Below are 17,319 nucleotides of genomic sequence, written 5' to 3'. Positions count from 1 at the left end.
GAGAGAGCTGGCTTGCATTGCCTGCCTGACCCTTGTGCTGGCTGTGCTGAGAGAAGTGCGCAGCGTTGCAATGTGGAAAGGCAGCAGCGTGCAGGCGGCAGGCTGGTGTGAGGTAGGCGGGGCTTGCAGTTTTCCTTGAGGAGGTGGAGAAGAAAAAAGAGAGCTCGGTGGGGATGGCATGAAGGGGAGCGAGTATCAGGCATATAGGCTAGAATTAGCAGGAGAAGGAGAGAAAGAGGAGGAGAAGTAGAAGTAGAAGTAGAAAAAGAGAGAGAAAAAATTGAAAACAACCGGAAAGAAGAAGTGGCGAGGGTGCTAGGGTGGCCGGCTTGAATAGGCAAGAAGACGGTGCTGCAGATGCCTACGGCCATACTAGTCTGAAAACGCCCGATCTCGTCTGATCTCGGAAGCTAAGCAGACTCAGGCCTGGTTAGTACTTGGATGGGAGACCGCCTGGGAATACCAGGTGCAGTAGGCTTTTGCGGCCAGCAGTGACTGCTCACGCCAAGCACTCTCCACACCAGAGGCAGGCCAACCTTTTGCTGCTCTCTGCGTCCTCGCCATTCCTCCCAACACTTGCCTGCGGGCTCAACTCAGGCAGGCGCCTGGTCGGGCCATTCAGCTGCTGCAGCTTTGCCGGGCCTTTGCAACGCAGCACGGTTGGGTGCCTTGGCGTGCTGCACTTTGATGGGCACGCCAGCTGGCCCGTGTGGCCGCAAGCCAGTGTGTCGGCAGGACGTTCTCTCTCCTAGCCTGAAGGCGCCGCATGAATGCAAGTTGTGGCATTGGGGCTGGTGTGGAAAGCGAAGGAAGAGAGAGCTGGCTTGCATTGCCTGCCTGACCCTTGTGCTGGCTGTGCTGAGAGAAGTGCGCAGCGTTGCAATGTGGAAAGGCAGCAGCGTGCAGGCGGCAGGCTGGTGTGAGGTGGGCGGGGCTTGCAGTTTTCCTTGGGGAGGTGGAGAAGAAAAAAGAGAGCTAGGTGGGGACGGCATGAAGGGGAGCGAGTATCAGGCATATAGGCTAGAATTAGCAGGAGAAGGAGAGAAAGAGGAGGAGAAGTAGAAGTAGAAGTAGAAAAAGAGAGAGAAAAAATTGAAAACAACCGGAAAGAAGAAGTGGCGAGGGTGCTAGGGTGGCCAGCTTGAATAGGCGAGAAGACGGTGCTGCAGATGCCTACGGCCATACTAGTCTGAAAACGCCCGATCTCGTCTGATCTCGGAAGCTAAGCAGACTCAGGCCTGGTTAGTACTTGGATGGGAGACCGCCTGGGAATACCAGGTGCAGTAGGCTTTTGCGGCCAGCAGTGACTGCTCACGCCAAGCACTCTCCACACCAGAGGCAGGCCAACCTTTTGCTGCTCTCTGCGTCCTCGCCATTCCTCCCAACACTTGCCTGCGGGCTCAACTCAGGCAGGCGGCTTGGTCGGGCCATTCAGCTGCTGCAGCTTTGCCGGGCCTTTGCAACGCAGCACGGTTGTGTGCCTTGGCGTGCTGCACTTTGATGGGCACGCCAGCTGGCCCGTGTGGCCGCAAGCCAGTGTGTCGGCAGGACGTTCTCTCTCCTAGCCTGAAGGCGCCGCATGAATGCAAGTTGTGGCATTGGGGCTGGTGTGGAAAGCGAAGGAAGAGAGAGCTGGCTTGCATTGCCTGCCTGACCCTTGTGCTGGCTGTGCTGAGAGAAGTGCGCAGCGTTGCAATGTGGAAAGGCAGCAGCGTGCAGGCGGCAGGCTGGTGTGAGGTAGGCGGGGCTTGCAGTTTTCCTTGAGGAGGTGGAGAAGAAAAAAGAGAGCTCGGTGGGGATGGCATGAAGGGGAGCGAGTATCAGGCATATAGGCTAGAATTAGCAGGAGAAGGAGAGAAAGAGGAGGAGAAGTAGAAGTAGAAGTAGAAAAAGAGAGAGAAAAAATTGAAAACAACCGGAAAGAAGAAGTGGCGAGGGTGCTAGGGTGGCCAGCTTGAATAGGCGAGAAGACGGTGCTGCAGATGCCTACGGCCATACTAGTCTGAAAACGCCCGATCTCGTCTGATCTCGGAAACTAAGCAGACTCAGGCCTGGTTAGTACTTGGATGGGAGACCGCCTGGGAATACCAGGTGCAGTAGGCTTTTGCGGCCAGCAGTGACTGCTCACGCCAAGCACTCTCCACACCAGAGGCAGGCCAACCTTTTGCTGCTCTCTGCGTCCTCGCCATTCCTCCCAACACTTGCCTGCGGGCTCAACTCAGGCAGGCGGCTTGGTCGGGCCATTCAGCTGCTGCAGCTTTGCCGGGCCTTTGCAACGCAGCACGGTTGGGTGCCTTGGCGTGCTGCACTTTGATGGGCCCGCCAGCTGGCCCGTGTGGCCGCAAGCCAGTGTGTCGGCAGGACGTTCTCCTAGCCTGAAGGCGCCGCATGAATGCAAGTTGTGGCATTGGGGCTGGTGTGGAAAGCGAAGGAAGAGAGAGCTGGCTTGCATTGCCTGCCTGACCCTTGTGCTGGCTGTGCTGAGAGAAGTGCGCAGCGTTGCAATGTGGAAAGGCAGCAGCGTGCAGGCGGCAGGCTGGTGTGAGGTGGGCGGGGCTTGCAGTTTTCCTTGGGGAGGTGGAGAAGAAAAAAGAGAGCTAGGTGGGGACGGCATGAAGGGGAGCGAGTATCAGGCATATAGGCTAGAATTAGCAGGAGAAGGAGAGAAAGAGGAGGAGAAGTAGAAGTAGAAGTAGAAAAAGAGAGAGAAAAAATTGAAAACAACCGGAAAGAAGAAGTGGCGAGGGTGCTAGGGTGGCCAGCTTGAATAGGCGAGAGGACGGTGCTGCAGATGCCTACGGCCATACTAGTCTGAAAACGCCCGATCTCGTCTGATCTCGGAAGCTAAGCAGATTCAGGCCTGGTTAGTACTTGGATGGGAGACCGCCTGGGAATACCAGGTGCAGTAGGCTTTTGCGGCCAGCAGTGACTGCTCACGCCAAGCACTCTCCACACCAGAGGCAGGCCAACCTTTTGCTGCTCTCTGCGTCCTCGCCATTCCTCCCAACACTTGCCTGCGGGCTCAACTCAGGCAGGCGGCTTGGTCGGGCCATTCAGCTGCTGCAGCTTTGCCGGGCCTTTGCAACGCAGCACGGTTGTGTGCCTTGGCGTGCTGCACTTTGATGGGCACGCCAGCTGGCCCGTGTGGCCGCAAGCCAATGTGTCGGCAGGACGTTCTCTCTCCTAGCCTGAAGGCGCCGCATGAATGCAAGTTGTGGCATTGGGGCTGGTGTGGAAAGCGAAGGAAGAGAGAGCTGGCTTGCATTGCCTGCCTGACCCTTGTGCTGGCTGTGCTGAGAGAAGTGCGCAGCGTTGCAATGTGGAAAGGCAGCAGCGTGCAGGCGGCAGGCTGGTGTGAGGTAGGCGGGGCTTGCAGTTTTCCTTGAGGAGGTGGAGAAGAAAAAAGAGAGCTCGGTGGGGATGGCATGAAGGGGAGCGAGTATGAGGCATATAGGCTAGAATTAGCAGGAGAAGGAGAGAAAGAGGAGGAGAAGTAGAAGTAGAAGTAGAAAAAGAGAGAGAAAAAATTGAAAACAACCGGAAAGAAGAAGTGGCGAGGGTGCTAGGGTGGCCAGCTTGAATAGGCGAGAAGACGGTGCTGCAGATGCCTACGGCCATACTAGTCTGAAAACGCCCGATCTCGTCTGATCTCGGAAGCTAAGCAGACTCAGGCCTGGTTAGTACTTGGATGGGAGACCGCCTGGGAATACCAGGTGCAGTAGGCTTTTGCGGCCAGCAGAGACTGCTCACGCCAAGCACTCTCCACACCAGAGGCAGGCCAACCTTTTGCTGCTCTCTGCGTCCTCGCCATTCCTCCCAACACTTGCCTGCGGGCTCAACTCAGGCAGGCGGCTTGGTCGGGCCATTCAGCTGCTGCAGCTTTGCCGGGCCTTTGCAACGCAGCACGGTTGTGTGCCTTGGCGTGCTGCACTTTGATGGGCACGCCAGCTGGCCCGTGTGGCCGCAAGCCAGTGTGTCGGCAGGACGTTCTCTCTCCTAGCCTGAAGGCGCCGCATGAATGCAAGTTGTGGCATTGGGGCTGGTGTGGAAAGCGAAGGAAGAGAGAGCTGGCTTGCATTGCCTGCCTGACCCTTGTGCTGGCTGTGCTGAGAGAAGTGCGCAGCGTTGCAATGTGGAAAGGCAGCAGCGTGCAGGCGGCAGGCTGGTGTGAGGTGGGCGGGGCTTGCAGTTTTCCTTGGGGAGGTGGAGAAGAAAAAAGAGAGCTAGGTGGGGACGGCATGAAGGGGAGCGAGTATCAGGCATATAGGCTAGAATTAGCAGGAGAAGGAGAGAAAGAGGAGGAGAAGTAGAAGTAGAAGTAGAAAAAGAGAGAGAAAAAATTGAAAACAACCGGAAAGAAGAAGTGGCGAGGGTGCTAGGGTGGCCAACTTGAATAGGCGAGAAGACGGTGCTGCAGATGCCTACGGCCATACTAGTCTGAAAGCGCCTGATCTCGGAAGCTAAGCAGACTCAGGCCTGGTTAGTACTTGGATGGGAGACCGCCTGGGAATACCAGGTGCAGTAGGCTTTTGCGGCCAGCAGAGACTGCTCACGCCAAGCACTCTCCACACCAGAGGCAGGCCAACATTTTGCTGCTCTCTGCGTCCTCGCCATTCCTCCCAACACTTGCCTGCGGGCTCAACTCAGGCAGGCGGCTTGGTTGGGCCATTCAGCTGCTGCAGCTTTGCCGGGCCTTTGCAACGCAGCACGGTTGGGTGCCTTGGCGTGCTGCACTTTGATGGGCCCGCCAGCTGGCCCGTGTGGCCGCAAGCCAGTGTGTCGGCAGGACGTTCTCCTAGCCTGAAGGCGCCGCATGAATGCAAGTTGTGGCATTGGGGCTGGTGTGGAAAGCGAAGGAAGAGAGAGCTGGCTTGCATTGCCTGCCTGACCCTTGTGCTGGCTGTGCTGAGAGAAGTGCGCAGCGTTGCAATGTGGAAAGGCAGCAGCGTGCAGGCGGCAGGATGCCTACGGCCATACTAGTCTGAAAACGCCCGATCTCGTCTGATCTCGGAAGCGAAGCAGACTCAGGCCTGGTTAGTACTTGGATGGGAGACCGCCTGGGAATACCAGGTGCAGTAGGCTTTTGCGGCCAGCAGTGACTGCTCACGCCAAGCACTCTCCACACCAGAGGCAGGCCAACCTTTTGCTGCTCTCTGCGTCCTCGCCATTCCTCCCAACACTTGCCTGCGGGCTCAACTCAGGCAGGCGGCTTGGTCGGGCCATTCAGCTGCTGCAGCTTTGCCGGGCCTTTGCAACGCAGCACGGTTGTGTGCCTTGGCGTGCTGCACTTTGATGGGCACGCCAGCTGGCCCGTGTGGCCGCAAGCCAGTGTGTCGGCAGGACGTTCTCTCTCCTAGCCTGAAGGCGCCGCATGAATGCAAGTTGTGGCATTGGGGCTGGTGTGGAAAGCGAAGGAAGAGAGAGCTGGCTTGCATTGCCTGCCTGACCCTTGTGCTGGCTGTGCTGAGAGAAGTGCGCAGCGTTGCAATGTGGAAAGGCAGCAGCGTGCAGGCGGCAGGCTGGTGTGAGGTAGGCGGGGCTTGCAGTTTTCCTTGAGGAGGTGGAGAAGAAAAAAGAGAGCTCGGTGGGGATGGCATGAAGGGGAGCGAGTATCAGGCATATAGGCTAGAATTAGCAGGAGAAGGAGAGAAAGAGGAGGAGAAGTAGAAGTAGAAGTAGAAAAAGAGAGAGAAAAAACTGAAAACAACCGGAAAGAAGAAGTGGCGAGGGTGCTAGGGTGGCCAGCTTGAATAGGCGAGAAGACGGTGCTGCAGATGCCTACGGCCATACTAGTCTGAAAACGCCCGATCTCGTCTGATCTCGGAAACTAAGCAGACTCAGGCCTGGTTAGTACTTGGATGGGAGACCGCCTGGGAATACCAGGTGCAGTAGGCTTTTGCGGCCAGCAGAGACTGCTCACGCCAAGCACTCTCCACACCAGAGGCAGGCCAACCTTTTGCTGCTCTCTGCGTCCTCGCCATTCCTCCCAACACTTGCCTGCGGGCTCAACTCAGGCAGGCGGCTTGGTCGGGCCATTCAGCTGCTGCAGCTTTGCCGGGCCTTTGCAACGCAGCACGGTTGGGTGCCTTGGCGTGCTGCACTTTGATGGGCCCGCCAGCTGGCCCGTGTGGCCGCAAGCCAGTGTGTCGGCAGGACGTTCTCCCAGCCTGAAGGCGCCGCATGAATGCAAGTTGTGGCATTGGGGCTGGTGTGGAAAGCGAAGGAAGAGAGAGCTGGCTTGCATTGCCTGCCTGACCCTTGTGCTGGCTGTGCTGAGAGAAGTGCGCAGCGTTGCAATGTGGAAAGGCAGCAGCGTGCAGGCGGCAGGCTGGTGTGAGGTGGGCGGGGCTTGCAGTTTTCCTTGGGGAGGTGGAGAAGAAAAAAGAGAGCTAGGTGGGGACGGCATGAAGGGGAGCGAGTATCAGGCATATAGGCTAGAATTAGCAGGAGAAGGAGAGAAAGAGGAGGAGAAGTAGAAGTAGAAGTAGAAAAAGAGAGAGAAAAAATTGAAAACAACCGGAAAGAAGAAGTGGCGAGGGTGCTAGGGTGGCCAGCTTGAATAGGCGAGAAGACGGTGCTGCAGATGCCTACGGCCATACTAGTCTGAAAACGCCCGATCTCGTCTGATCTCGGAAGCTAAGCAGACTCAGGCCTGGTTAGTACTTGGATGGGAGACCGCCTGGGAATACCAGGTGCAGTAGGCTTTTGCGGCCAGCAGTGACTGCTCACGCCAAGCACTCTCCACACCAGAGGCAGGCCAACCTTTTGCTGCTCTCTGCGTCCTCGCCATTCCTCCCAACACTTGCCTGCGGGCTCAACTCAGGCAGGCGGCTTGGTCGGGCCATTCAGCTGCTGCAGCTTTGCCGGGCCTTTGCAACGCAGCACGGTTGTGTGCCTTGGCGTGCTGCACTTTGATGGGCACGCCAGCTGGCCCGTGTGGCCGCAAGCCAGTGTGTCGGCAGGACGTTCTCTCTCCTAGCCTGAAGGCGCCGCATGAATGCAAGTTGTGGCATTGGGGCTGGTGTGGAAAGCGAAGGAAGAGAGAGCTGGCTTGCATTGCCTGCCTGACCCTTGTGCTGGCTGTGCTGAGAGAAGTGCGCAGCGTTGCAATGTGGAAAGGCAGCAGCGTGCAGGCGGCAGGCTGGTGTGAGGTAGGCGGGGCTTGCAGTTTTCCTTGAGGAGGTGGAGAAGAAAAAAGAGAGCTCGGTGGGGGTGGCATGAAGGGGAGCGAGTATCAGGCATATAGGCTAGAATTAGCAGGAGAAGGAGAGAAAGAGGAGGAGAAGTAGAAGTAGAAGTAGAAAAAGAGAGAGAAAAAATTGAAAACAACCGGAAAGAAGAAGTGGCGAGGGTGCTAGGGTGGCCAGCTTGAATAGGCGAGAAGACGGTGCTGCAGATGCCTACGGCCATACTAGTCTGAAAACGCCCGATCTCGTCTGATCTCGGAAGCTAAGCAGACTCAGGCCTGGTTAGTACTTGGATGGGAGACCGCCTGGGAATACCAGGTGCAGTAGGCTTTTGCGGCCAGCAGTGACTGCTCACGCCAAGCACTCTCCACACCAGAGGCAGGCCAACCTTTTGCTGCTCTCTGCGTCCTCGCCATTCCTCCCAACACTTGCCTGCGGGCTCAACTCAGGCAGGCGGCTTGGTCGGGCCATTCAGCTGCTGCAGCTTTGCCGGGCCTTTGCAACGCAGCACGGTTGGGTGCCTTGGCGTGCTGCACTTTGATGGGCCCGCCAGCTGGCCCGTGTGGCCGCAAGCCAGTGTGTCGGCAGGACGTTCTCCTAGCCTGAAGGCGCCGCATGAATGCAAGTTGTGGCATTGGGGCTGGTGTGGAAAGCGAAGGAAGAGAGAGCTGGCTTGCATTGCCTGCCTGACCCTTGTGCTGGCTGTGCTGAGAGAAGTGCGCAGCGTTGCAATGTGGAAAGGCAGCAGCGTGCAGGCGGCAGGCTGGTGTGAGGTAGGCGGGGCTTGCAGTTTTCCTTGAGGAGGTGGAGAAGAAAAAAGAGAGCTCGGTGGGGATGGCATGAAGGGGAGCGAGTATCAGGCATATAGGCTAGAATTAGCAGGAGAAGGAGAGAAAGAGGAGGAGAAGTAGAAGTAGAAGTAGAAAAAGAGAGAGAAAAAATTGAAAACAACCGGAAAGAAGAAGTGGCGAGGGTGCTAGGGTGGCCAGCTTGAATAGGCGAGAAGACGGTGCTGCAGATGCCTACGGCCATACTAGTCTGAAAACGCCCGATCTCGTCTGATCTCGGAAGCTAAGCAGACTCAGGCCTGGTTAGTACTTGGATGGGAGACCGCCTGGGAATACCAGGTGCAGTAGGCTTTTGCGGCCAGCAGAGACTGCTCACGCCAAGCACTCTCCACACCAGAGGCAGGCCAACCTTTTGCTGCTCTCTGCGTCCTCGCCATTCCTCCCAACACTTGCCTGCGGGCTCAACTCAGGCAGGCGGCTTGGTCGGGCCATTCAGCTGCTGCAGCTTTGCCGGGCCTTTGCAACGCAGCACGGTTGTGTGCCTTGGCGTGCTGCACTTTGATGGGCACGCCAGCTGGCCCGTGTGGCCGCAAGCCAGTGTGTCGGCAGGACGTTCTCTCTCCTAGCCTGAAGGCGCCGCATGAATGCAAGTTGTGGCATTGGGGCTGGTGTGGAAAGCGAAGGAAGAGAGAGCTGGCTTGCATTGCCTGCCTGACCCTTGTGCTGGCTGTGCTGAGAGAAGTGCGCAGCGTTGCAATGTGGAAAGGCAGCAGCGTGCAGGCGGCAGGCTGGTGTGAGGTGGGCGGGGCTTGCAGTTTTCCTTGGGGAGGTGGAGAAGAAAAAAGAGAGCTAGGTGGGGACGGCATGAAGGGGAGCGAGTATCAGGCATATAGGCTAGAATTAGCAGGAGAAGGAGAGAAAGAGGAGGAGAAGTAGAAGTAGAAGTAGAAAAAGAGAGAGAAAAAATTGAAAACAACCGGAAAGAAGAAGTGGCGAGGGTGCTAGGGTGGCCAACTTGAATAGGCGAGAAGACGGTGCTGCAGATGCCTACGGCCATACTAGTCTGAAAGCGCCTGATCTCGGAAGCTAAGCAGACTCAGGCCTGGTTAGTACTTGGATGGGAGACCGCCTGGGAATACCAGGTGCAGTAGGCTTTTGCGGCCAGCAGAGACTGCTCACGCCAAGCACTCTCCACACCAGAGGCAGGCCAACATTTTGCTGCTCTCTGCGTCCTCGCCATTCCTCCCAACACTTGCCTGCGGGCTCAACTCAGGCAGGCGGCTTGGTCGGGCCATTCAGCTGCTGCAGCTTTGCCGGGCCTTTGCAACGCAGCACGGTTGGGTGCCTTGGCGTGCTGCACTTTGATGGGCCCGCCAGCTGGCCCGTGTGGCCGCAAGCCAGTGTGTCGGCAGGACGTTCTCCTAGCCTGAAGGCGCCGCATGAATGCAAGTTGTGGCATTGGGGCTGGTGTGGAAAGCGAAGGAAGAGAGAGCTGGCTTGCATTGCCTGCCTGACCCTTGTGCTGGCTGTGCTGAGAGAAGTGCGCAGCGTTGCAATGTGGAAAGGCAGCAGCGTGCAGGCGGCAGGATGCCTACGGCCATACTAGTCTGAAAACGCCCGATCTCGTCTGATCTCGGAAGCTAAGCAGACTCAGGCCTGGTTAGTACTTGGATGGGAGACCGCCTGGGAATACCAGGTGCAGTAGGCTTTTGCGGCCAGCAGTGACTGCTCACGCCAAGCACTCTCCACACCAGAGGCAGGCCAACCTTTTGCTGCTCTCTGCGTCCTCGCCATTCCTCCCAACACTTGCCTGCGGGCTCAACTCAGGCAGGCGGCTTGGTCGGGCCATTCAGCTGCTGCAGCTTTGCCGGGCCTTTGCAACGCAGCACGGTTGTGTGCCTTGGCGTGCTGCACTTTGATGGGCACGCCAGCTGGCCCGTGTGGCCGCAAGCCAGTGTGTCGGCAGGACGTTCTCTCTCCTAGCCTGAAGGCGCCGCATGAATGCAAGTTGTGGCATTGGGGCTGGTGTGGAAAGCGAAGGAAGAGAGAGCTGGCTTGCATTGCCTGCCTGACCCTTGTGCTGGCTGTGCTGAGAGAAGTGCGCAGCGTTGCAATGTGGAAAGGCAGCAGCGTGCAGGCGGCAGGCTGGTGTGAGGTAGGCGGGGCTTGCAGTTTTCCTTGAGGAGGTGGAGAAGAAAAAAGAGAGCTCGGTGGGGATGGCATGAAGGGGAGCGAGTATCAGGCATATAGGCTAGAATTAGCAGGAGAAGGAGAGAAAGAGGAGGAGAAGTAGAAGTAGAAGTAGAAAAAGAGAGAGAAAAAACTGAAAACAACCGGAAAGAAGAAGTGGCGAGGGTGCTAGGGTGGCCAGCTTGAATAGGCGAGAAGACGGTGCTGCAGATGCCTACGGCCATACTAGTCTGAAAACGCCTGATCTCGGAAGCTAAGCAGACTCAGGCCTGGTTAGTACTTGGATGGGAGACCGCCTGGGAATACCAGGTGCAGTAGGCTTTTGCGGCCAGCAGAGACTGCTCACGCCAAGCACTCTCCACACCAGAGGCAGGCCAACCTTTTGCTGCTCTCTGCGTCCTCGCCATTCCTCCCAACACTTGCCTGCGGGCTCAACTCAGGCAGGCGGCTTGGTCGGGCCATTCAGCTGCTGCAGCTTTGCCGGGCCTTTGCAACGCAGCACGGTTGGGTGCCTTGGCGTGCTGCACTTTGATGGGCCCGCCAGCTGGCCCGTGTGGCCGCAAGCCAGTGTGTCGGCAGGACGTTCTCCTAGCCTGAAGGCGCCGCATGAATGCAAGTTGTGGCATTGGGGCTGGTGTGGAAAGCGAAGGAAGAGAGAGCTGGCTTGCATTGCCTGCCTGACCCTTGTGCTGGCTGTGCTGAGAGAAGTGCGCAGCGTTGCAATGTGGAAAGGCAGCAGCGTGCAGGCGGCAGGCTGGTGTGAGGTGGGCGGGGCTTGCAGTTTTCCTTGGGGAGGTGGAGAAGAAAAAAGAGAGCTAGGTGGGGACGGCATGAAGGGGAGCGAGTATCAGGCATATAGGCTAGAATTAGCAGGAGAAGGAGAGAAAGAGGAGGAGAAGTAGAAGTAGAAGTAGAAAAAGAGAGAGAGAAAATTGAAAACAACCGGAAAGAAGAAGTGGCGAGGGTGCTAGGGTGGCCAGCTTGAATAGGCGAGAAGACGGTGCTGCAGATGCCTACGGCCATACTAGTCTGAAAACGCCTGATCTCGTCTGATCTCGGAAGCTAAGCAGACTCAGGCCTGGTTAGTACTTGGATGGGAGACCGCCTGGGAATACCAGGTGCAGTAGGCTTTTGCGGCCAGCAGTGACTGCTCACGCCAAGCACTCTCCACACCAGAGGCAGGCCAACCTTTTGCTGCTCTCTGCGTCCTCGCCATTCCTCCCAACACTTGCCTGCGGGCTCAACTCAGGCAGGCGGCTTGGTCGGGCCATTCAGCTGCTGCAGCTTTGCCGGGCCTTTGCAACGCAGCACGGTTGTGTGCCTTGGCGTGCTGCACTTTGATGGGCACGCCAGCTGGCCCGTGTGGCCGCAAGCCAGTGTGTCGGCAGGACGTTCTCTCTCCTAGCCTGAAGGCGCCGCATGAATGCAAGTTGTGGCATTGGGGCTGGTGTGGAAAGCGAAGGAAGAGAGAGCTGGCTTGCATTGCCTGCCTGACCCTTGTGCTGGCTGTGCTGAGAGAAGTGCGCAGCGTTGCAATGTGGAAAGGCAGCAGCGTGCAGGCGGCAGGCTGGTGTGAGGTAGGCGGGGCTTGCAGTTTTCCTTGAGGAGGTGGAGAAGAAAAAAGAGAGCTCGGTGGGGGTGGCATGAAGGGGAGCGAGTATCAGGCATATAGGCTAGAATTAGCAGGAGAAGGAGAGAAAGAGGAGGAGAAGTAGAAGTAGAAGTAGAAAAAGAGAGAGAAAAAATTGAAAACAACCGGAAAGAAGAAGTGGCGAGGGTGCTAGGGTGGCCAGCTTGAATAGGCGAGAAGACGGTGCTGCAGATGCCTACGGCCATACTAGTCTGAAAACGCCCGATCTCGTCTGCTCTCGGAAGCTAAGCAGACTCAGGCCTGGTTAGTACTTGGATGGGAGACCGCCTGGGAATACCAGGTGCAGTAGGCTTTTGCGGCCAGCAGTGACTGCTCACGCCAAGCACTCTCCACACCAGAGGCAGGCCAACCTTTTGCTGCTCTCTGCGTCCTCGCCATTCCTCCCAACACTTGCCTGCGGGCTCAACTCAGGCAGGCGGCTTGGTCGGGCCATTCAGCTGCTGCAGCTTTGCCGGGCCTTTGCAACGCAGCACGGTTGGGTGCCTTGGCGTGCTGCACTTTGATGGGCCCGCCAGCTGGCCCGTGTGGCCGCAAGCCAGTGTGTCGGCAGGACGTTCTCCTAGCCTGAAGGCGCCGCATGAATGCAAGTTGTGGCATTGGGGCTGGTGTGGAAAGCGAAGGAAGAGAGAGCTGGCTTGCATTGCCTGCCTGACCCTTGTGCTGGCTGTGCTGAGAGAAGTGCGCAGCGTTGCAATGTGGAAAGGCAGCAGCGTGCAGGCGGCAGGCTGGTGTGAGGTGGGCGGGGCTTGCAGTTTTCCTTGGGGAGGTGGAGAAGAAAAAAGAGAGCTAGGTGGGGACGGCATGAAGGGGAGCGAGTATCAGGCATATAGGCTAGAATTAGCAGGAGAAGGAGAGAAAGAGGAGGAGAAGTAGAAGTAGAAGTAGAAAAAGAGAGAGAAAAAATTGAAAACAACCGGAAAGAAGAAGTGGCGAGGGTGCTAGGGTGGCCAGCTTGAATAGGCGAGAAGACGGTGCTGCAGATGCCTACGGCCATACTAGTCTGAAAACGCCCGATCTCGTCTGATCTCGGAAGCTAAGCAGACTCAGGCCTGGTTAGTACTTGGATGGGAGACCGCCTGGGAATACCAGGTGCAGTAGGCTTTTGCGGCCAGCAGTGACTGCTCACGCCAAGCACTCTCCACACCAGAGGCAGGCCAACCTTTTGCTGCTCTCTGCGTCCTCGCCATTCCTCCCAACACTTGCCTGCGGGCTCAACTCAGGCAGGCGGCTTGGTCGGGCCATTCAGCTGCTGCAGCTTTGCCGGGCCTTTGCAACGCAGCACGGTTGTGTGCCTTGGCGTGCTGCACTTTGATGGGCACGCCAGCTGGCCCGTGTGGCCGCAAGCCAGTGTGTCGGCAGGACGTTCTCTCTCCTAGCCTGAAGGCGCCGCATGAATGCAAGTTGTGGCATTGGGGCTGGTGTGGAAAGCGAAGGAAGAGAGAGCTGGCTTGCATTGCCTGCCTGACCCTTGTGCTGGCTGTGCTGAGAGAAGTGCGCAGCGTTGCAATGTGGAAAGGCAGCAGCGTGCAGGCGGCAGGCTGGTGTGAGGTAGGCGGGGCTTGCAGTTTTCCTTGAGGAGGTGGAGAAGAAAAAAGAGAGCTCGGTGGGGATGGCATGAAGGGGAGCGAGTATCAGGCATATAGGCTAGAATTAGCAGGAGAAGGAGAGAAAGAGGAGGAGAAGTAGAAGTAGAAGTAGAAAAAGAGAGAGAAAAAATTGAAAACAACCGGAAAGAAGAAGTGGCGAGGGTGCTAGGGTGGCCAGCTTGAATAGGCGAGAAGACGGTGCTGCAGATGCCTACGGCCATACTAGTCTGAAAACGCCCGATCTCGTCTGATCTCGGAAGCTAAGCAGACTCAGGCCTGGTTAGTACTTGGATGGGAGACCGCCTGGGAATACCAGGTGCAGTAGGCTTTTGCGGCCAGCAGAGACTGCTCACGCCAAGCACTCTCCGCACCAGAGGCAGGCCAACCTTTTGCTGCTCTCTGCGTCCTCGCCATTCCTCCCAACACTTGCCTGCGGGCTCAACTCAGGCAGGCGGCTTGGTCGGGCCATTCAGCTGCTGCAGCTTTGCCGGGCCTTTGCAACGCAGCACGGTTGTGTGCCTTGGCGTGCTGCACTTTGATGGGCACGCCAGCTGGCCCGTGTGGCCGCAAGCCAGTGTGTCGGCAGGACGTTCTCTCTCCTAGCCTGAAGGCGCCGCATGAATGCAAGTTGTGGCATTGGGGCTGGTGTGGAAAGCGAAGGAAGAGAGAGCTGGCTTGCATTGCCTGCCTGACCCTTGTGCTGGCTGTGCTGAGAGAAGTGCGCAGCGTTGCAATGTGGAAAGGCAGCAGCGTGCAGGCGGCAGGCTGGTGTGAGGTGGGCGGGGCTTGCAGTTTTCCTTGGGGAGGTGGAGAAGAAAAAAGAGAGCTAGGTGGGGACGGCATGAAGGGGAGCGAGTATCAGGCATATAGGCTAGAATTAGCAGGAGAAGGAGAGAAAGAGGAGGAGAAGTAGAAGTAGAAGTAGAAAAAGAGAGAGAAAAAATTGAAAACAACCGGAAAGAAGAAGTGGCGAGGGTGCTAGGGTGGCCAGCTTGAATAGGCGAGAAGACGGTGCTGCAGATGCCTACGGCCATACTAGTCTGAAAACGCCCGATCTCGTCTGATCTCGGAAGCTAAGCAGACTCAGGCCTGGTTAGTACTTGGATGGGAGACCGCCTGGGAATACCAGGTGCAGTAGGCTTTTGCGGCCAGCAGAGACTGCTCACGCCAAGCACTCTCCACACCAGAGGCAGGCCAACCTTTTGCTGCTCTCTGCGTCCTCGCCATTCCTCCCAACACTTGCCTGCGGGCTCAACTCAGGCAGGCGGCTTGGTCGGGCCATTCAGCTGCTGCAGCTTTGCCGGGCCTTTGCAACGCAGCACGGTTGGGTGCCTTGGCGTGCTGCACTTTGATGGGCCCGCCAGCTGGCCCGTGTGGCCGCAAGCCAGTGTGTCGGCAGGACGTTCTCCTAGCCTGAAGGCGCCGCATGAATGCAAGTTGTGGCATTGGGGCTGGTGTGGAAAGCGAAGGAAGAGAGAGCTGGCTTGCATTGCCTGCCTGACCCTTGTGCTGGCTGTGCTGAGAGAAGTGCGCAGCGTTGCAATGTGGAAAGGCAGCAGCGTGCAGGCGGCAGGCTGGTGTGAGGTGGGCGGGGCTTGCAGTTTTCCTTGGGGAGGTGGAGAAGAAAAAAGAGAGCTAGGTGGGGACGGCATGAAGGGGAGCGAGTATCAGGCATATAGGCTAGAATTAGCAGGAGAAGGAGAGAAAGAGGAGGAGAAGTAGAAGTAGAAGTAGAAAAAGAGAGAGAAAAAATTGAAAACAACCGGAAAGAAGAAGTGGCGAGGGTGCTAGGGTGGCCAGCTTGAATAGGCGAGAAGACGGTGCTGCAGATGCCTACGGCCATACTAGTCTGAAAACGCCCGATCTCGTCTGATCTCGGAAGCTAAGCAGACTCAGGCCTGGTTAGTACTTGGATGGGAGACCGCCTGGGAATACCAGGTGCAGTAGGCTTTTGCGGCCAGCAGAGACTGCTCACGCCAAGCACTCTCCGCACCAGAGGCAGGCCAACCTTTTGCTGCTCTCTGCGTCCTCGCCATTCCTCCCAACACTTGCCTGCGGGCTCAACTCAGGCAGGCGGCTTGGTCGGGCCATTCAGCTGCTGCAGCTTTGCCGGGCCTTTGCAACGCAGCACGGTTGTGTGCCTTGGCGTGCTGCACTTTGATGGGCACGCCAGCTGGCCCGTGTGGCCGCAAGCCAGTGTGTCGGCAGGACGTTCTCTCTCCTAGCCTGAAGGCGCCGCATGAATGCAAGTTGTGGCATTGGGGCTGGTGTGGAAAGCGAAGGAAGAGAGAGCTGGCTTGCATTGCCTGCCTGACCCTTGTGCTGGCTGTGCTGAGAGAAGTGCGCAGCGTTGCAATGTGGAAAGGCAGCAGCGTGCAGGCGGCAGGCTGGTGTGAGGTGGGCGGGGCTTGCAGTTTTCCTTGGGGAGGTGGAGAAGAAAAAAGAGAGCTAGGTGGGGACGGCATGAAGGGGAGCGAGTATCAGGCATATAGGCTAGAATTAGCAGGAGAAGGAGAGAAAGAGGAGGAGAAGTAGAAGTAGAAGTAGAAAAAGAGAGAGAAAAAATTGAAAACAACCGGAAAGAAGAAGTGGCGAGGGTGCTAGGGTGGCCAGCTTGAATAGGCGAGAAGACGGTGCTGCAGATGCCTACGGCCATACTAGTCTGAAAACGCCCGATCTCGTCTGATCTCGGAAGCTAAGCAGACTCAGGCCTGGTTAGTACTTGGATGGGAGACCGCCTGGGAATACCAGGTGCAGTAGGCTTTTGCGGCCAGCAGAGACTGCTCACGCCAAGCACTCTCCACACCAGAGGCAGGCCAACCTTTTGCTGCTCTCTGCGTCCTCGCCATTCCTCCCAACACTTGCCTGCGGGCTCAACTCAGGCAGGCGGCTTGGTCGGGCCATTCAGCTGCTGCAGCTTTGCCGGGCCTTTGCAACGCAGCACGGTTGGGTGCCTTGGCGTGCTGCACTTTGATGGGCCCGCCAGCTGGCCCGTGTGGCCGCAAGCCAGTGTGTCGGCAGGACGTTCTCCTAGCCTGAAGGCGCCGCATGAATGCAAGTTGTGGCATTGGGGCTGGTGTGGAAAGCGAAGGAAGAGAGAGCTGGCTTGCATTGCCTGCCTGACCCTTGTGCTGGCTGTGCTGAGAGAAGTGCGCAGCGTTGCAATGTGGAAAGGCAGCAGCGTGCAGGCGGCAGGCTGGTGTGAGGTGGGCGGGGCTTGCAGTTTTCCTTGGGGAGGTGGAGAAGAAAAAAGAGAGCTAGGTGGGGACGGCATGAAGGGGAGCGAGTATCAGGCATATAGGCTAGAATTAGCAGGAGAAGGAGAGAAAGAGGAGGAGAAGTAGAAGTAGAAGTAGAAAAAGAGAGAGAAAAAATTGAAAACAACCGGAAAGAAGAAGTGGCGAGGGTGCTAGGGTGGCCAGCTTGAATAGGCGAGAAGACGGTGCTGCAGATGCCTACGGCCATACTAGTCTGAAAACGCCCGATCTCGTCTGATCTCGGAAGCTAAGCAGACTCAGGCCTGGTTAGTACTTGGATGGGAGACCGCCTGGGAATACCAGGTGCAGTAGGCTTTTGCGGCCAGCAGTGACTGCTCACGCCAAGCACTCTCCACACCAGAGGCAGGCCAACCTTTTGCTGCTCTCTGCGTCCTCGCCATTCCTCCCAACACTTGCCTGCGGGCTCAACTCAGGCAGGCGGCTTGGTCGGGCCATTCAGCTGCTGCAGCTTTGCCGGGCCTTTGCAACGCAGCACGGTTGTGTGCCTTGGCGTGCTGCACTTTGATGGGCACGCCAGCTGGCCCGTGTGGCCGCAAGCCAGTGTGTCGGCAGGACGTTCTCTCTCCTAGCCTGAAGGCGCCGCATGAATGCAAGTTGTGGCATTGGGGCTGGTGTGGAAAGCGAAGGAAGAGAGAGCTG

At 57.4% G+C, this 17,319-nt stretch overlaps 19 non-coding genes and 3 pseudogenes across 19 annotated transcripts; all 22 read left to right on the top strand.

Moving 5' to 3' along the window:
* The first annotated feature begins 359 nt into the window (after nucleotides 1-359).
* LOC140412590 (5S ribosomal RNA) lies at nucleotides 360-478 on the top strand. Its single transcript, XR_011941781.1, has one exon. It is a non-coding gene; the product is annotated as a 5S ribosomal RNA (ribosomal RNA).
* Nucleotides 479-1,171: 693 nt separating this feature from the next.
* On the top strand, nucleotides 1,172-1,290 carry LOC140412589 (5S ribosomal RNA). Its single transcript, XR_011941780.1, has one exon. It is a non-coding gene; the product is annotated as a 5S ribosomal RNA (ribosomal RNA).
* Nucleotides 1,291-1,984: 694 nt separating this feature from the next.
* Nucleotides 1,985-2,103, top strand: LOC140414253 (5S ribosomal RNA). The gene has a single exon (XR_011943394.1). It is a non-coding gene; the product is annotated as a 5S ribosomal RNA (ribosomal RNA).
* A 690-nt stretch (nucleotides 2,104-2,793) lies between these two features.
* On the top strand, nucleotides 2,794-2,912 carry LOC140413588 (5S ribosomal RNA). The gene has a single exon (XR_011942751.1). It is a non-coding gene; the product is annotated as a 5S ribosomal RNA (ribosomal RNA).
* Nucleotides 2,913-3,606: 694 nt separating this feature from the next.
* Nucleotides 3,607-3,725, top strand: LOC140412588 (5S ribosomal RNA). Its single transcript, XR_011941779.1, has one exon. It is a non-coding gene; the product is annotated as a 5S ribosomal RNA (ribosomal RNA).
* Nucleotides 3,726-4,419: 694 nt separating this feature from the next.
* Nucleotides 4,420-4,528, top strand: LOC140415557 (5S ribosomal RNA; annotated as a pseudogene).
* A 435-nt stretch (nucleotides 4,529-4,963) lies between these two features.
* LOC140413391 (5S ribosomal RNA) lies at nucleotides 4,964-5,082 on the top strand. Its single transcript, XR_011942561.1, has one exon. It is a non-coding gene; the product is annotated as a 5S ribosomal RNA (ribosomal RNA).
* A 694-nt stretch (nucleotides 5,083-5,776) lies between these two features.
* Nucleotides 5,777-5,895, top strand: LOC140414252 (5S ribosomal RNA). Its single transcript, XR_011943393.1, has one exon. It is a non-coding gene; the product is annotated as a 5S ribosomal RNA (ribosomal RNA).
* Nucleotides 5,896-6,585: 690 nt separating this feature from the next.
* LOC140412587 (5S ribosomal RNA) lies at nucleotides 6,586-6,704 on the top strand. Its single transcript, XR_011941778.1, has one exon. It is a non-coding gene; the product is annotated as a 5S ribosomal RNA (ribosomal RNA).
* Nucleotides 6,705-7,398: 694 nt separating this feature from the next.
* LOC140412586 (5S ribosomal RNA) lies at nucleotides 7,399-7,517 on the top strand. The gene has a single exon (XR_011941777.1). It is a non-coding gene; the product is annotated as a 5S ribosomal RNA (ribosomal RNA).
* Nucleotides 7,518-8,207: 690 nt separating this feature from the next.
* Nucleotides 8,208-8,326, top strand: LOC140412585 (5S ribosomal RNA). The gene has a single exon (XR_011941776.1). It is a non-coding gene; the product is annotated as a 5S ribosomal RNA (ribosomal RNA).
* Nucleotides 8,327-9,020: 694 nt separating this feature from the next.
* On the top strand, nucleotides 9,021-9,129 carry LOC140415556 (5S ribosomal RNA; annotated as a pseudogene).
* Nucleotides 9,130-9,564: 435 nt separating this feature from the next.
* Nucleotides 9,565-9,683, top strand: LOC140412583 (5S ribosomal RNA). Its single transcript, XR_011941774.1, has one exon. It is a non-coding gene; the product is annotated as a 5S ribosomal RNA (ribosomal RNA).
* Nucleotides 9,684-10,377: 694 nt separating this feature from the next.
* On the top strand, nucleotides 10,378-10,486 carry LOC140415579 (5S ribosomal RNA; annotated as a pseudogene).
* A 690-nt stretch (nucleotides 10,487-11,176) lies between these two features.
* LOC140413529 (5S ribosomal RNA) lies at nucleotides 11,177-11,295 on the top strand. Its single transcript, XR_011942695.1, has one exon. It is a non-coding gene; the product is annotated as a 5S ribosomal RNA (ribosomal RNA).
* Nucleotides 11,296-11,989: 694 nt separating this feature from the next.
* Nucleotides 11,990-12,108, top strand: LOC140413998 (5S ribosomal RNA). Its single transcript, XR_011943146.1, has one exon. It is a non-coding gene; the product is annotated as a 5S ribosomal RNA (ribosomal RNA).
* Nucleotides 12,109-12,798: 690 nt separating this feature from the next.
* Nucleotides 12,799-12,917, top strand: LOC140412582 (5S ribosomal RNA). The gene has a single exon (XR_011941773.1). It is a non-coding gene; the product is annotated as a 5S ribosomal RNA (ribosomal RNA).
* A 694-nt stretch (nucleotides 12,918-13,611) lies between these two features.
* On the top strand, nucleotides 13,612-13,730 carry LOC140412581 (5S ribosomal RNA). The gene has a single exon (XR_011941771.1). It is a non-coding gene; the product is annotated as a 5S ribosomal RNA (ribosomal RNA).
* A 694-nt stretch (nucleotides 13,731-14,424) lies between these two features.
* On the top strand, nucleotides 14,425-14,543 carry LOC140412580 (5S ribosomal RNA). Its single transcript, XR_011941770.1, has one exon. It is a non-coding gene; the product is annotated as a 5S ribosomal RNA (ribosomal RNA).
* A 690-nt stretch (nucleotides 14,544-15,233) lies between these two features.
* On the top strand, nucleotides 15,234-15,352 carry LOC140412579 (5S ribosomal RNA). Its single transcript, XR_011941769.1, has one exon. It is a non-coding gene; the product is annotated as a 5S ribosomal RNA (ribosomal RNA).
* A 694-nt stretch (nucleotides 15,353-16,046) lies between these two features.
* Nucleotides 16,047-16,165, top strand: LOC140412578 (5S ribosomal RNA). Its single transcript, XR_011941768.1, has one exon. It is a non-coding gene; the product is annotated as a 5S ribosomal RNA (ribosomal RNA).
* A 690-nt stretch (nucleotides 16,166-16,855) lies between these two features.
* Nucleotides 16,856-16,974, top strand: LOC140412577 (5S ribosomal RNA). The gene has a single exon (XR_011941767.1). It is a non-coding gene; the product is annotated as a 5S ribosomal RNA (ribosomal RNA).
* The last annotated feature ends 345 nt before the right edge of the window (nucleotides 16,975-17,319 follow it).

This window comes from Scyliorhinus torazame, chromosome 4 (genome assembly GCF_047496885.1).
Source record: "Scyliorhinus torazame isolate Kashiwa2021f chromosome 4, sScyTor2.1, whole genome shotgun sequence".
NCBI classification, from domain to species: Eukaryota; Metazoa; Chordata; class Chondrichthyes; order Carcharhiniformes; family Scyliorhinidae; genus Scyliorhinus; species Scyliorhinus torazame.
Note: the sequence above shows the minus strand (reverse complement) of the source record. Positions and strands in the feature narration are given on the sequence as shown.